We start from the raw sequence: 16,896 nt of genomic DNA, 5'->3' as shown, positions 1-16,896 counted from the left end.
TTTTTTACACTCTGCCTACATCCTCCCCTTGGGGTTTTGATACCAAGGGTCTCATTTCACATCTGTGCATGCGTTACTTCTCCAAAGCAAATCACAATCTAAAACTTCTCATTTTCATCACCGGCTTATGCATGAAATATGAACCCTCCTTGTGAAGGGAAAACATTGGAGTAACTTTCAGTGAACATGGAATTTAGGTGCCAAAGTCACTTAGGGTCTGTCTACACTACAGCGTAAGCTCAGGGATAGCAGAACTTGAGTTAGCAGACCCTGGATTAGTTAACCTAGGGCTTGAGCATCTACATTCATTTGCAGCTCCAGGTTTAGTTTGTCGAACCCTGGTCCCAAACTGTGGCTTCAGCATTTACCGTGCATTATCTGTGCCTGAATTCAACTGCCCAGACTTCCTAGCGCCCTTCCAAACCGGGGCCACTCTAGCCCTATGTTCATGGTGCATGTGGGAAAACTTGAGTGGTCAACCACACTGGACTGTCTAGTGGACAAAAGAAATTGGCTCTTGGGATTGTGGGATATTTTTGGCGGACTCCCAGACTACAAATCCAGTGGGGGCTGTATCTAGACTTCAAAGCAATAGGGCTTGAACTCTGGCTCCTGGATTCACTCAGATTTGGACTCTCCACCCCATGGGGTTCTGGGGCCCTGAGTCCAAGTGCTGGTTTCCCAACACTTGTGTGCAGATGGATGAAGGATTACGCTTGAGCCTAAATTCAAACCTGAGGCTTATACTGCACTGTAGACCTGGCCTTAGGGTCATTGTTAAAAGCCAGGTAGGTGTTTGAAGACTCCTAGGTGCCGAGTGAGATTTTCAAAAGTGCCTACGTAAGGTTAAGCTCCCAAATCCCATTGATTTACAGGAGAATTAAGGGCCTAAGTTCTTTTGAAAACCCCGTTGAGGTGCCCATCTGCATTTTTAGGTACCTAACGACCTTTAAAAATCTGCCCCTAAAAGGCTCCCATTTTCAAAAGCGACTTAGGGACCTGATGGCCAGTTAGCCAGCCATGATGACTAAAGCCCATGGATTTAGACTGAGGATGAATGTGGCCTAATGGACTCCTTGACCTTTTGCAGCCAATGAGAACATCGCAGAGCATTTCAGTGCTTTTCCAGAAGGCGTGGGAATTCCCCTGAAGTCAACACACCCAAGTATATGGAAGTCTCTGTTCGGGGCATGGTGAACCATCAGATTGTCAGCCTGCATCCATCCCCTCCTGAGCTCTTTGCCTGTATTCTGCACTGCGGGTTTTCCCACATGCAGGAAAGCAGCAGGGCAGAGATTTGTCCTTTGTAAAATATGCTTTTTTCCCAAATAAAGCTGATCAAACATCCCCTCTATTATGAGTGCAATTTTCAAAGGGGTTGAAAGGATTTGGGTGCCCAGATCCCCTGGAATTTCATCTGCTCCCTTCAGCCCCTTTTAACAATCCCAGGCCCTATAATTTTCTTCTCTCCACTGGCATTTATCTCATGGCCGGCAGTGGTCTGAGACTCAGGAGAACTGGCTTCAATTCTCAGTTGTGCCCAGGATCCCCCTCGCTCTCCCCAGATGCTCACCACACCCGGCTCCAGACGGCTCCAGTCCCAGTTCCAGCCCCGCCCTGCTTCAATGTGGCTCAGCTCAGCTTGGCTCTCTGGGCTGCACCTCGGGCCCCTCTGGTTCTGCTGCGGTGGGTCTGCTCAGCTCAGCTCCCTGGGCTTCTCTGACCTCCCAGCCACTGGTTCCCGTGTCTCAGGTGCTGCTTTGTTCTCTGCTTGGCCCCGCTCTCTGCAGGCAGCTCCAGCTCACACAGAGGACATCCCCCCCCACATTGGCCTGCCCGCCCTGTCAATCAGGAAGATCTGGATATTGGCCTTTCTGCACTGGCCCTGGGGGCTGTCCATCTCAGGGCCCTGATTTCCCACCCTCCCTTCCCCTGTCCTTTGGTACTGAGAGATGGCCCACTAAGATGACCCACTAAGTTTCAGTAAGGGGCCAACAGTCCCCTTACACTCAGCCCCTCCCTGCACAGAGCAAAAACGCCCTGTTCACCAGGCCCCTGTCTCTGTGATATGGGTTCAAACTGTGATGTTCTATCTGCTATCGGATCATTTTCCCTGGAGGGGGGAAGGGAAATCATTCAGAGACCATAAAAATCAATGACCCCAAAGACTAGTCTTGATGGCTGTCAGTGGTGGTCCTTCAGCAAGGTGTCAAACACCTGTCCCAGGCAGGGCAGCTGTCTGGAATACAGCACAACACGCTGCCATTGAGAAAGAGCGGCCTTGTCCCATCAGCTTGCCAATAAATCCACAGATATGACATTTCATACCGTCATATCCCACTGAGTTACATGAGCAAACACTAAACCAACAGCCATCATACCTCAAGCAGAGGTTATACACCCAAAAGGAGAAGATTCAGAGATCTCACGCAGTCCACTAGACTTTGATCTGGGTACTGATTTTATCTGGAAGGTGTTCAGATAGCCTGGGGATGGGTGGCAGTACAAAAACCTAAGATAGACATGGAGATAGATAAATAGATTCTGATTTTATTTACACTTCTGTAAATCTACAGTAACTCCATTGACTTGAGTTTGTCTGCAGTTTTGTCAGTGTAAATACCCCTTTGCATGTAAGGAGATTGCAAAACATGTTTTCACAGAGACATTAATGTCATCTATTGATTACATTTCTATACAGACACAGAATGAAATCACACTCAAAGGAGGAAGATGGACCTTTAATTTTTAGTGGGTAACCACCACCCTGTCAGTTTCCTCAAGGCAGCTTTGATCTCCTTGTTTCTCATGCTATAGATGATGGGATTCATCACTGGAGGCAGCACGGAATAGAAAACAGCCACCGCGAGATCCAGCCATGATATCGTGCTGGAGAGGGGTTTCAGGTAGGCAAAGCCAGCAGTGCAAACTAGCAAGCAGAGCACAGTGAGGTGAGGCAGGCAGGTGGAGAAGGCTTTATGCCGGCCCTGCTCCGAGGGGATTCTCAGCACTGTGCTGATGATCTGAACATATGACACAATTATAAAAACAAAGCAGCTTAACAATAAGCCGACACTAAAGAGAATGACCCCAGTTTCAGTGAGGTTGGAGTCAGAGCAGGTGATCTTGAGGAGCTGGGGAATTTCACAGAAGAACTGATCCACCTTGTTGCCTCTGCAGAAGGATACTGCAAATGTGTTCCCAGTGTGCAGTGCAGCATAGAGAACACCGCTGGCCCAGGCCCCAGCTGCCATTTGGACACAAGCTCCCCTGTTCATCACTCTCTCGTAGTGCAGCGGCTGGCAGATGGCGACGTAGCGATCGTACGCCATGATAGTGAGAAAGAAAAGATCTGCTCCCATGAAGAAAATGAGGAAAAAGACTTGGGTGACATCCAGCATAAGAAATGGACCTGGTGTTCATGAGGGAATTGGACATGGATTTGGGGATGGTGACAGAGATGGAGCCAATGTCTAGGATGGACAGATTGTTCAGGAAGAAGTACATGGGGGTGTGAAGGTGGCGGTCGAGGGCTGTGACTGTGACGATAAGAAGGTTCCCCATCAGGGCTGCCAGGTAAACCACTAGAAACACCACAAGGTGTAAAATCTGCATCTCCCGCACCTCAGAGAATCCCAGGAGAAGAAACTCGGTCACGGTGGTTCGGTTGGACATTTTCTTCCTCAGCACATTGTGTCCTGCCTGCGGAGGGAAGGAGAAGGGCAACGGTGAGGATTAGAGTGACCGAGGGAATGACCCCGATTCCTTTCTCCATAATAACTGATGATGTGACTGTCCGAGCACAGCCCTGATCACACCCACTGAGCAGGGGCGGTGAGGGCTCCTCGCTGCGGAGAATGAGATGACTAGTGCGGTGCGTTATCCCTCTGATGTCAATCCACACACGTCTTGGGAACTGGGTCAGTTCACACCTGTGAAGATCTGAGCCACGACCTGGCTGGTTCAGAAGATGGAACGAAATACAAGCTGAATCCTACATTCCTACCAGAGAAAGAAAGTCCCTCTATTGTGACCAAAAGCAGGCTGGAAGGTTGGGCCTGGAACTGAAATTCTAAAACACGAGCCCAGCCTGAGCCCCATTGCCAGGGGAAATACGACATAGACACACCCAGTGTCCTACATGGCAGCTCTGCTGTATTGATTCTACCCCAGCACCACACAGACAGCCTGCAGCCAGATCACACATGGATTTATGGCCCCCAGGGCCACCCACGTTTACATAGCGATGTCACGATGCGTTAGTAGCATGGCTCAGTTACTGCTGTGCTGTATCGTTTCCCTTTGTGATTTTATGTCTGTGCAGTGAGGGTCAGTGGCAGTCAGGAGACCCGGGGTCTGTTCTTGGCTCTGCCACTGACCTGCTGTGTGACCTTGGGCCAGTCACTTGTCCTCCCTGGGACTCTCCTTCCCTCTCTCCCCTCCTCTGCCTTGTCTACTAGGACTCTGAGCTCTTTGGGGGATGGGCTGTGCCTTATGATATGTCTATTCTGTGCACCTAGTTACTATATTTGTGCTCAGCTGCCAGCAGTGATGGAGCCTGGATATGGTGCTTGACAAAGAGGTTTCTAGTCCCATTTGTAGGAGAGTGAAGAGTTAAAGCTGGACAAATGGTCAGGCCTAAGCTACAGGGAACGGGGTCATGGCACGGGCAAACCTTGTTTCTGGTAATTGTGTGAGTTCTAGTTAGAGTTGTGTTGTCTCTTTTCTTTCCCTCCCTTCCTGGCCATCTGCTCAGGGGATAAGGCTAACAAAATAACTATCTCCCCTCCTGTGCAAGGCCTTTGGTGGGAAAAGAGTATTATCTTCTTTCCCTCCCTTGCGTATCTTAAAGAACGTTAGTTTTTAAGGTAATGCACCTGCACTCTGTGAGGTAATTCTTTAAACACAAACATATTCATTATGTAGTTGTTAATATTCATTTTATAGGAGTCCATGTAACCAAATAAGGGTCTATGGGGAGTTGCTGGAAATGTATACATTTACATACTGTTATGGGTAAAAGGATTGTAAAGTAACCCCCCTCATTGCTCACTTGTGGTGTCGAGGTAGAACGAGCAGGCAATAAAGGGTTCTGTCTCCCCAATCCACCCCAGGGACAACCTGTTTGGTTATTTCTAACACCATTGACCTCCTCCTTGTCTATCTAAGCTCCATGTCAGGATAGATAGATTTGGCTGCTGGGCTGTCAACTCTGAAACTGGGTTCAAAAGTCCTAATCCATGGAAAACATATCCTGTGGGTATCAGCTTTGCTATTCACACAGTTTTACAGAAATCAAAGCAGAGGCAACAGAACCAGTGTGTTTCCTGTTACAGTGTTATTAGACAACGTTAAAGTTTCCCACCTTTGTTTAAAGTTTAAATCTTATTGGACAATTTCAGTTGAATTTTGGGTGTTTGGTTGATTGGTTGCTCTTTTGGAGGAAAACTGGGTTTTTAGCAAACCAACATTTTTCACAAAGTGTATCTGCTTTCCTTGAAAATCTGTTCTTGTGTTGGAAAGCTGAATACTCAAAAAGCAATCTTGTTTGGTTTTCATCTAAAATCTACAAATTTCACCTGGATGCTTTCAGCTGCCTAAAGCTGAAAAAAAAAAAAAAAGGGTTTGGGCTTTTTGATGAAAAATCCACATTTTCTACAGGAGGAGTTTTTTTTCTTCTGACTATCTCTGTTTGTTTGAGTAACTTAATAGGAAAATGCTTAAATGAGTTCTGACAAAAAGTCTGATCTGTGTCCCTTGTATCTTAACCCCCACACGCATTTAATTGACATAGCACACTTACTGTACTGGCCGCTGTGGATTTTTCCCAACAAGTGATGGATTCAGTCGTCCACCTCCAGGATTCTTCGGTCGTTATCTATCGATCGATCTATCTAGATACCAAGGACACAAGTGTGTAAGAGTCATTTCACTCCTCACGCTGAGCATGACCTGACAGAACTAGACTCAGACCGGTTGCTCTCTGCAGCTGAGCAGTGTGTAGCTGGCTTTGAGCGTCACTGGCATTAAAGGAGCGATGCTACGGGAAAGTGATTTACTTGTGTCTATTTCCTAAGGGCTTGTGGGACTCACTCCCGAGAGACCTGAACAGCTCAGAAGCAGAGGCCCAGAGGCAAAACTTCAAAGACTCATTAATTTTAAAGCCAAAAGGGGCCATTCTGCTCCTCTAGTCTGACCCCCTGCCTGGCCCTAGGATTTCCTGACTCCAGCTTCTGTGCTTTCAGTGGGTCAGGATTACCGGGTGATTTGGGCACTTAAAGATGGAGACAGGGATGCACTGGGATGTATCAAAGCTCTTAAATGAGCCATGTAGCTAAGTCCCATGGACATCCAATGGGAGTTAGGCACCTAACTTGCTGAAATGTTACTGCAAATCCCACTAGGCAACTATCAGCTTCTTTAGATGCCTAAACCCCTTTGTAATTCTGGCTCTGGGTCTCTCTTGGCATCTTCCAAGGCCTGGGCTTCTCTTGACTTCCAGAAATATGAAGGCTGGGATTTGCAAAGGAGCCTAAGGGAGAGTAAGGCATGCACGTCTTGGGGGCCTAACTCCCTTTGACTGCCTTGACAATCCCAGCCTACAACGATAACAAGGGCAGCCAGGCAGCAAGGGTTATAGAGAGGAAGTCAAGTCACCTGGAGCTCTTGTGATCTAAGCCCAGCTATGCAACTGAATCAGCTCAGCTGTCTGTGCCTCAGTTGCCCCAACTGTAACCGGGGGGAGAAGACCGGGCACTGGAGGAAGAATTCACAATGGATGGTGTAAATAAGGGTTATTTGAATGAGTCAGTTTTATTTGAGCTCCTACTGGATGTTTGTAGATCTGGGTGCCCTGGGGGGCAAAATATCGTCACATTTTCTTCAAACATTTTTATAAGTTTTAAATGTATTTGATATGCAAACTTTTTACCATTTCATTAATATTCTGGACCAGCCCCTCCCACCAGGCTGGGCCTGTGGGAACAGGCAGAGTCCCCAGTTTGCCAGCTCCCAGGGTCTGCCACACTGACACCCTGAGGACCAGCACCTCATGCTGCACCACCACAGCCTGAAGCACCAGCTCGGATGTGAAGGGTGGGGTTTTATTTGATGATGTTTGTAGATATGGGTGAAATACCCTTTTCTTCAAACAGAGTCCGATCAACAGGCCCAGTGCCCGGGTCTGACAGCCAGCACCTCATGCTGCACCACCACAGCCTGAAACACCAGCTTGTGTGAGTCTGCCCAGAGCCACTACAGCCCAGCCTGAGTCTGCCCAGAGCCTGAGACAATAGGTCTGGGAGAGGGAACTTCCCTAGATACCTCCAGGGGTTCGCATTCCCAGTCCCACTGCTCTGGAAGACCCCATCAGCCCCACCCCAGCAGGGGACTGGGTGCGCAGGGGGAGGGGAAGCGGACTACAGTCCTGCCGACCCCCTCACCCAACAGATACAACCTGGCTGGGGAGATGAGGAGTGAGGTTAGGATTAGGGAAAAAAGCAAGCAAGCAAGCGAAGGACTCTAGTCCTGTTTAACAGTGCGAGGGGTCTGGCTGTGGGGGGTCGGGCAGGTGCTGGATGCAGTGGGATGGGAGGCGAGGGGTCTGGTTGGGCAGCTTGGCCAGAGTGTGTGCGCGGGGGGGATGAAAGATCTGGCGAAGGAGTTGGGGGAGGGGAGGCAGGAAAAGGGCTTGGCAGCCGGGACTGGCCAGAGTGAGGGGGGTGAAGGGTCTGGCTGGAGGGGTCAGCTGGAGTGTGCAGAGAGGTGGGGGAGAGGCCCAGCTATGGGGGCAGGCCAGAGCAGGAGGCAAGGGGTCAGGCTGCAGGGGCTGCAGGGGCTGGGGGGGGCTTGGCTGGAAGGACTGGCCAGATTGTGGGGCTGAGGGGCCTGGCTAGGCCGGCTGGTCTGGCCTGACTAGGGGGTGGAGATGGGGCTGGCTGGAGGGGGCGGCGTAGAGTGTGGGGGGCCTGGGGTATGACTGGAGGAGCTGTCAGGGGTGGCCACGGGTATTACTGGAGGCTTGTTGGGGGGGGGGGTAGGGACCTGGCAGGAGGGGCTGGCGGGTGTGGGGGACAGGGGCTGATGGGAGGGGCTGGCTGGTGGGGCGGGGGGGGGGGTGTCAGAGGGCTGGTGTAAGGAGAGGCCAGAATAAGTTGATGTGACAAATCCCAGAGGTTCATGGGGTGATCAGAGGGAGGCGGTGGACACGGGGCCGGCTGGTCAGATGGTCAGAGGGACGGGGTGGAGATGGGGCTGGCTGGTTGTGTGGACTAAGCAGAATATAAAAGAAACAAAGTAAATAAAAGTTGAAAAATATGAAAAATAAGATTTAAAATTTGAAATAAAGAGTTAAAAAAAAAAGTAAAATCTGAAATTGAACCAACAGCTGAGAGGTGAGAGTCAAGGGGACACGAGCTCCCCCATCAAATGCCAGCAGCTTCCGATTGCCCCCCATCTCTCTGCCCCCCGGGGCAGGGCTAACAGCAGTCTCACTCTGGCCGTGCGGCCACCCCAGCCTGGGAGTGAGGGATGGCCCCCTCCTGGGCTCCCAGACCCACAGACAAAGCCCAGGGGAACCACTCCCATTGACACTTGCCGGACACAAGGCTCTTGCTCTGGTTGTGCAGGAGGCTAGCTGACCCCCCTGCTGGACAATGAGCAATGAGGGCTCCCTCCGTGTGGGGCAGAGGGACACCCCGCGCTCCAGGGACGAGGTAGCTGGCGGACAGACCCCGCGGGAGTGGAGAATGTCGGCAGGTGCGACTCTGCCTTTGACGGAGCCATCCCCACTTGAGCAAGCGAGACTCTGCGCAACCTCCAGGCACCTCTTCCGTCAGTGGAGGGTGACCCTGACCCTGCGAGAGAGACCCGGATAGAGCGAGAGAGAGACGGGGTGTCCCTCGGCTGGGCCCCCCGGGGGAGATTCAGCCCAGCTCAGCTGGGCACACAAGGTCCAGAGGTGGAGAGGGGAAGGAGAGAGAGAGCTGGGCTGGGGGCCTGCGAGCTCTCATCCCCTCTCTGCACCAGCCTGAGGCCCCCCACTCAGGGCTTTTCCCAGCATGTACCCAGCTCACACAGCCTTGTGACACAGCTCCAGGCCCAGACTTCAGAGTGAGGGGAGTGAAAAGGGCATGTCTCCCTCTGCCCTGGCCAGGCAGGAAATCCCTCTGCCCTCCTGGAATTGCCCCCTGAGACCCAGCTGGAATTGTGGCTCATCCAGACTTCCAGAGCCAGGTCCCAGTGCAGTCACCCCAGGAAAGGGAACAGAAAACGTGCCTTTAAAATTCAACTTTATCTAGGGTGAGCCTACTTCACGGTCCCAAACACAGGACACTGCCGTGGGGGGAGGGAGTGGGGAGGATCTAGAGGGGGGAGGATTTAGAGGGGGTGTTGGGGGATGCTGGAGAGGCTGTTTGAACTGGGAAAGAGTATTTGCAGGTGTGAAGTTGCTGATTGTTCACAATTGTTTATTACAAAAAAAGTAATAAAATAATACTACTATATAATTAATAAATTATAGCATAAAACTGAGGTGGGGTTTCCTTCTTCAATTCATGTAATTTGTATCACAGCAGTCATTCTGTGCATCGATTTCATGTGATATTGTTTACCTGTGAAACTTACTGGTGTGGAAAATAATTCAGCAGGACTGAAAAAAAAAAGACAAAGAATTATTTTAATAAGAATATTGTCCACCATTATAACATCTAGGACGGAAATTTATAGGGAAAAAATCCTTATATTTCAGGGCAGAAGCAAATTTTAACAACCAGGAGTTATGAAGAAAACTTCCATCTTTGTTAATTAATCCATAATTTTCCATTACAGAGATTCTACCCTTTCTTCTGGCCACCATCCAAGCCAGGAGAACAGATTTTATGGACTGAGAATGTGAAGGGCTTAACAGTGAAAAGGACATTTACAGCTAGTTCAAAAGTTGCTCCAAGCTCAGGTTAGCTAAAACCCTTCTAGCTTGAAGGGTTGTTTATAATGTGAAGAAGAGAGTGTAAGCCAGCATTGTTTCCTAATACGTGAAGGCTGACATCGTCATCCACGTTTCCTCTGGACTCTCTTTCTAGATGTCGGGAAAAAAAAATGCTTTTTAAAAATGATTTGATATAACCCTTAATACACTGGCCTGGTCTACACCACAGAGTTAAGTCAGCACAAGGCAGCTAACAGCAACATAACAAGTGATGTGTCTACACTTAAATTTGGTTCTTCCTAATGTAACTGGCCCACTACGCCAATTCAATAACTCCACCTTCACGAGCGGCGTAGAGTCAAGATCGATGTTGTTAGGTCGACGCGGTGTCAGTGTAGACATGGTGTTGCTGACGTTGACTGTTACTGGCTTTGGGAAGCCATCCCCCAATTCCCCACACTGACAGTACAATCGGTACAATCACTTCTGGGGCGAACGCGCACCGCTGACCCAAGGGGCAAAGTGTAGACATGCCCAAGCAATGTCATTTCAGTGGCAGCTAGGCAGTTAGGGTCATTCAGTTTTGTAGCGTAGACATGGTCTCAGGTAGAAACAATTCAACATCCCTCTGAGGTGTTAGCCGCTGTTACACTTAGGGAGCTGATCTGGGACATCAAAGGCCTCCATTGAAATCTTTCTCAGCCTGAGTTGGAAAAGAGTTTTGAACTCGGGTCGCGACGTCTTCTGGCCATTTTGTGCCAAAAGGCTGAGGATCAAAATGAAAGATTTCACATCAAAACAAAACATTTCATTCTGACGGTGCTGAAATGCTTCATTTCTACTAAGAAAGATGATGGCTCAGAGTGTGTGTGTGTGTGTGTTTGTGTGTGTGTGTACGTGTGTGTGTTACTCCCTGTTGGAGGGAATGAGGACAGTTCGGGGTGTGTGTGTGTGTGTGAGAGAGAGAGTAAAATATTCCACTGAACCAAGTCTCCTACAGCTCAGATCCTCACAGATATTACAGCCTAAAGGATCTGGGCTCTAGACTAATCAGGGCCTTTATCACTGCAGCCCTGGGGCAGGGGCGCTGACATGTCCACACAAACCCCTGCATCTTCCCCCCCAACACCCTACCCTGGCAGCCCCCACAGAGGGCTCACCCCACTTCCAGCAGCTTTCACACCCTCTGCCCCTCCCATTCCCAGAATGTCCCCTTCCCCGGCCACCACCATCACCCCTTCCCTTCTCCTGAACCTCGATGTATGCAGCCGGTCCCCGCTGCTTTCTTTCTCTCTGTTTTCTTTCTCATTCCTAGACAAGTTGACCTGGATGAGACCTTCTCGGTGCTTCCACCGCAAGGATGGGTGCTCTGCATTCATTAACAGAGAGCAAAATACATAGTTAAGATTGTGGCCATGGTAAACAAAGCAAAGACGGTCCATGGAGGTATAGCCTGATCTATGAATTGTGTATTCGTTATATCGATTCCTTAGGCATTCCCAGTTATCACTCTGAGGTTCGACAGATTCTGGTCCCAAGATCAGGCCCAGTATTATTAAAATTATTGTTCAGTTGGGAATCTCGATGTGCACAGCTGCCATACTCACACTCCAGGTATCTTTCTGTGTTTTAAATAGTTTATTAATGCATTCGGCAAAGTCACAAACACTGTAACCCAGCAAAGTAGGTAGAGATAATACAGAATGAACAGCCGAACATCCATATATTCACAGCATCCCTTGCAGAACAGCCGGAAATGTTACTCATTGTCTTCTTCATCACCATCACCTTCCTCCCCATCACCAGGTGTTTCTATCCTAAAATATCCAAAAGCCGGTGTTAGCTCATATTCCTATAGCTGCCTGGAGTCGTTATGTACAAGCTTCCCCCTTAAACACTCGATTTCCAATTCCCCAAAATTCAGGGGTGATTATCTGTGTCAAAGGTCGTAGTCCTCAGGCCTTCTACTAACTGCTGAAGTCAGAGTCTCACAGGTTACCTGTAGGTTCCTTGCGTTACTACTCAATAAAATAAATGCTAAAGCTAGCTCTGTGGGCTACACAGGCAATAAATATATAGAAGGACTGAGTCTGGATAAGGGCTTGATAAAGTGGAAGATGGCTCTTCTCTGAGATCTTCCACTGTCTCCATAGCATGCATGTTTATGGTGGTTCGCTGGTTGGCCCATAGAGAGGAATAATGTCTCTTTAGCCATTACCTTAAAAGGGAATTACTCCCAGAATCGGTCTACGTAGAATACAACTCTACCAGACTCATTTTTCTAGTGCCCATAATAAAGTACACTTGCCCATGTCTAACTCATTCTTACTGGCCATTATGGAAGGTTAAAGCACTAAATACAGATGGTTACATCCCAGCAATGCATATCTTCTTTCAGCAGAATGTCATATCCTCAGCCATGTGTGGACAAGCCTCAGTAGCTCTGCCCTTCCGACAGTTTGTTTTCAGGTGGATAAATGTTTTTTAAAAATTAAAAAATTATTTGTAGGTCAGAACAACTCAGCAATTCGAGATGATACCACTGTAAGAACCTAGAGCGTTAGCCCTGCCAATGTAATAAAATAGATAGAGAGAAGTCTCGGAATTATTTCAATTTGATTTTGTGAAAACTGCCAGTTTGTTTAAAAGTGACTTTTTGGTTGGCTGTTTTTTCATTAGAAAACACTATTTTTAAGTGCAAAAGGCCGATTTTCACTTAAAGGAGTTTATTTTAGGGGGGAAATGCAACTTTTTTTTTTATCATTTTACATTTTAGAATTTGATCTGGCTTCCTATGTAAATCATTTACCACTTCCACTTTTCCCAATGCATAAAAATTGTCATCTCATTTGGCTTCTCAAAGGCCGCTACACAGTCAAGCCACTATGTTTTAATGTGACTCCTTCCTCTCTGCTCCTTTGTAAACCCAAGCCATTGTGAACATCGTACATTGTTTCTGAGTGACAAAAGATCCTGGAAGGAAAATGTGAACATGTTTGTGTGAAATGTCATGAAATTTCCAATTATTTGTGCCTGTTATGTCGTGTGCTCAAATATACAGGAGACTATATAGAAGTGTTGGTGGGTAGGTAGATACAATTGTCACTTATGGATGAGTTGCTCCATAACTGTCCACAAGATGGTCACCTGCATCTTCTCCAGAACAAATGACGAAGAGGGGCTATCGGGCCCAATGGACCCCAGTCTGATCTAAGCCCTAAAATAAGATTGTTGAAGGGGGGATTCCGATCTCCATTTCCTACTATGAAAGGAAACTAGAGGCAGGTACTTAAAGCAACAATAATATATAAAGCCGGGGATTACAACACGGCCTTAAGGGCCTGATTTTTAAAATGTACTGAGACACCTAACTCCATCCAGGCCAAACCTGAGTGGTTCACTGACCTCGTGTGCTATGTTGCAACAGATAGAGCAGAGAGCTGGGCCCAGCCAGGTTGAGTCTGGAAACCATCCCTCACAGCCTTGGGTCTCCCCCCGGGGCCAGGATTAGGGATGTGATGCTGAGCAGAGGGGGTGCTGCAGGTGATCAATGTCCCCTTCGTTGAGCTAAGAGGGGGTGGCAGCAGAGGAGGTGGGTCACAAAAAAAGACAAAACACAGTCATGGGTTACCTTCGTAAAAAGTTGGAGCACCGCTGGGTTAGAGCAATCACCCAGGATAAGGAAGACACAAAACCCAGTCCACCTGTTCCAGAGACTCACCTGATGCTGAAGCCCCATTGGAAACCAACCCTGTGTGTCTTATTCCTGACTCTGAAAGGATCCAGGAGCTGAAAAGTTTTAACCATTTTGATCCAGAGGCCTGAGGTTTGAAACTGAGGTCACCTCGTGCTTCAGAAGAAAGAAAAGCAGGATGGAGGTTCTTCTAGGGATCTTGTCATGGTAGCATCAGCAAGAATGAGCTGCAGATTGTGGAAATTAGATCCCCAGGACACCGTGGTTGGGGTGAACACAAGACAGTCTTTATAACCTGTTTACAAAGACATTCACAGCTAAAACCACACTAATAACTCATTTCGTTCACTGTTGCACTCATTTGCCTTTCAGATACTTCTGGTTCATAGAAGGGTGGCAGGACATCTCCATGAACCGCATGGACATCAGCAGCAGCTACATCCGCAGCCGCTGGTGCTATGAAATAGATTATCTTTATTCCATGGACATCAATGTCCAGCAGTTCGAGCACATTGGGGTGGAGATCATCGATCGCTGGTGGGGACCACCAGCTCCTGGCAATACACCAAGCCCCGGGAGAACAACTCCTATGAGAGATGGCCGGAGTCACGAGCCACCATCCCCAGCGGGGTAGAGGATTTCTACTATGCGGCCAGCTTCTATGGCGGAAGCATGTCTGAGGTCTACAAGTTGACAACAGCTTGCTTCAAAGGGGTCACGGAGGACAGAGCCAACGGCATCGAAGCCAAGTGGCACGAGGAAAGCCACCTGAATAAATACCTCGTGTACCACAAGCCCACACACCTACTGTCCCCGGAGTACTACTGGGATGAGGAGCTGATCATACCTCCCATTGTCAAGGGTAGAGACTGTCCTCGGTACACAAGGATCTGAAAGAAATCAGGTACTGAGGGAAGGAAAAAAGAAAGATGGGCGGATGCTGTGATGCATATGGCAATTTCCTGCAGTACCCTTGAAAAAAGTGTCATTGCACTAAATTTTAAGTATCTTTGGAGTCTGTTGTATTAAATGCAAAGGTCATGTGACTTCTGGGAGCCAGGAGAGGGATGGTGTTTTCATAGCTTTCCAGCTCTCTTTTCCACCTCCTAAACTTCACAGGCCATCAGCAAGTGAATCATTTGTTTGTTTTTTCATTGTATTAGACATTATTCTGCAACTCTTTTCTTTTAATTTGATGCCATTATGTGTGCCCCTCCATTGTTGACTTCTCCACAAAATCCTAAAGAAAACCAGAGAATTCTCCTGAAGCCGAAATGGCATGAACAATCTGGCAGTTTTCTACAATCTCCTTGAAAGACCTTGTTGCATTAAATTTACATATTATAGTGGTCAGGGATTGTATGTAAACTCTTTGAGGAGGAGATGGGATGTGAGCCCTGGGATGTGTTATGGACTTCAAGGGACTATACTGAGCAATGTGCCAGATGAGAATGGACTTTTGGAACAAACAGCAGGAAGTAGTTTGCCTGGGGAATATCAATGGCTCGTGAACGTAAATTTTCCACCTCTGGTTATGCAGAAACCCAGCCTTTTGAAGATATGTGCTGCGCAGTGAGTCTTCAATATCAGAGCATACTCCGACCTGTAATGTACGGTGGTGGATAAATAGGTAGACAAAATCCTCCAAATGTCTATGGAGAAGCATCAAGATCCAGTAAATAGCTCCTGCTCTGACAATGACCTCCTGCATGGCCTCGGACAGAACCATTCCCCACTCTGTGCCTCAGTTTCCCCTCCCCTTTGTCAGTCTTGTCTACTAAGAATGTGTGACAGATATCGCCATTACCTGCAATATCCTTGAAAAATCTAATGGAATGACGTTTCAGTAGCTTTGGGTTTATTGTATTACAAATGCAAAGCGTATGTATTATTGTGGGATTACGTGTAATGCCTGCAGGAGGCAGACGTGGCCAGTGCAAACCCTGGGAAGTGATAGAAGATTCTAAGGATTATTTGAAACAAAGGGCTAGACAAAAAGAGGGTTTCCCAAGGGATCTCCAGGGGGAGGGGAATGCAAATGTCTCCTCTCTGGTTAGGCAAAAGCTCAGCTTCTTGTGTAGGCAGGGAGTTCCCCGATAAGAAGGAAGAGAGACACACGTCTCCACCCTAGAGATGTGAAGGCTGCGGAGCTGGAAGCATAGAGCGGGTGGCCTTGCTGGACTGCAGAGGGGGAAAACACAGGTGTGACGGCACGCTCTTCAGGGAAGAGACTCTGCCTTGTTATATGTCTGCAGCACATAGCGCAAGGGGACCCTGATCTCAGCTGGGGACTCTGGATACGCCAGATTTTTAAAGTGCTTACTCATTGCTCCACTCAACATGGCAATGTCCAAGTGATTTAGGATCCTACATTTCATTGAAATTAATGGGTGTTAGGCACCTAAATACCTTTAAACATCTGACCCTAGCATATAACAAGAAATACGCTGTGGGATTTTTTTAAATCTGTCTCTTTAAGTGACTTGAACAAGAACTTGCACTACCAGGCACCCCAAATGCCCTTTGCCCGGTTGTGTGTATGCAAAACCATAGTAATTTTTGCTTTCCCAGTGACATGCAGTAATATGTACAACCCCCCCTTGACTGTGTTCCTTTGGGTATGCATTATGATAAAGTCTTTCATTACATGAGAACAACCGTTGACTAAAAGGTCGCCTGTGATTTCTCAAAGAACTTCCAAGGAGTGCCCAGTTCCCGATTTAATGGGAGGTAAGCACTTAACTCCTGTAAACTTCTTTGAATATTCCCTCCTTAGTGACTATAACATGAACAGGTACCCTTAATTCTTGTCTTGAACTTTTGCCTATGGGCCTCTGCTTCTGAGCCGTGCAGGGCTCCAGGGAGTGAGTCCCACTAGCCCTTAGCAAACAGATGTGGATAAATTGCCTTCCCGCAGCATTGCTTCTTTAATGTCAGTGCAGCTCACAGCCAGCTACACACAGCTCATCTGCGGAGAGTGGCAGATCTGAGTCTGGTTCTGTCAGGACAGTCTTAGAATGAGGGAGAAGGATTCTCAGATAGCTGTGCCTTCAGCTTCTAGATTCTGGTACAGAGATGGATATTGATCAAAGAATCCTGGTGCTGGATGACTGGATGCATCACCTGTTGGGGAAAAATCCACAAAGACCCGTACAGTAAGTTCGCTATTTCAATTAAATATGTTGGGGGATCAAAATATAGGGGAAATTAAGATGATAAATATGAATTGCTCTATTAACTCATGAAGACTTTTACTCTCAGTTTAATCAGATACCCG

General features: G+C 47.9%; 2 pseudogenes; one reads left to right on the top strand and one right to left on the bottom strand.

Annotated features, from left to right (window-relative positions):
* Positions 1-2,777: 2,777 nt before the first annotated feature.
* Positions 2,778-3,675, bottom strand: LOC137145554 (olfactory receptor 14A16-like; annotated as a pseudogene).
* An 8,006-nt stretch (positions 3,676-11,681) lies between these two features.
* On the top strand, positions 11,682-14,530 carry LOC137145557 (histo-blood group ABO system transferase 2-like; annotated as a pseudogene).
* Positions 14,531-16,896: the final 2,366 nt, after the last annotated feature.

Source organism: Emydura macquarii, unplaced genomic scaffold (assembly GCF_026122565.2).
Source record: "Emydura macquarii macquarii isolate MOO-44397 ecotype Brisbane River unplaced genomic scaffold, CSIRO-AGI_Emac_v2 contig_3571, whole genome shotgun sequence".
Taxonomy (NCBI): Eukaryota; Metazoa; Chordata; order Testudines; family Chelidae; genus Emydura; species Emydura macquarii.
Note: the sequence above shows the minus strand (reverse complement) of the source record. Positions and strands in the feature narration are given on the sequence as shown.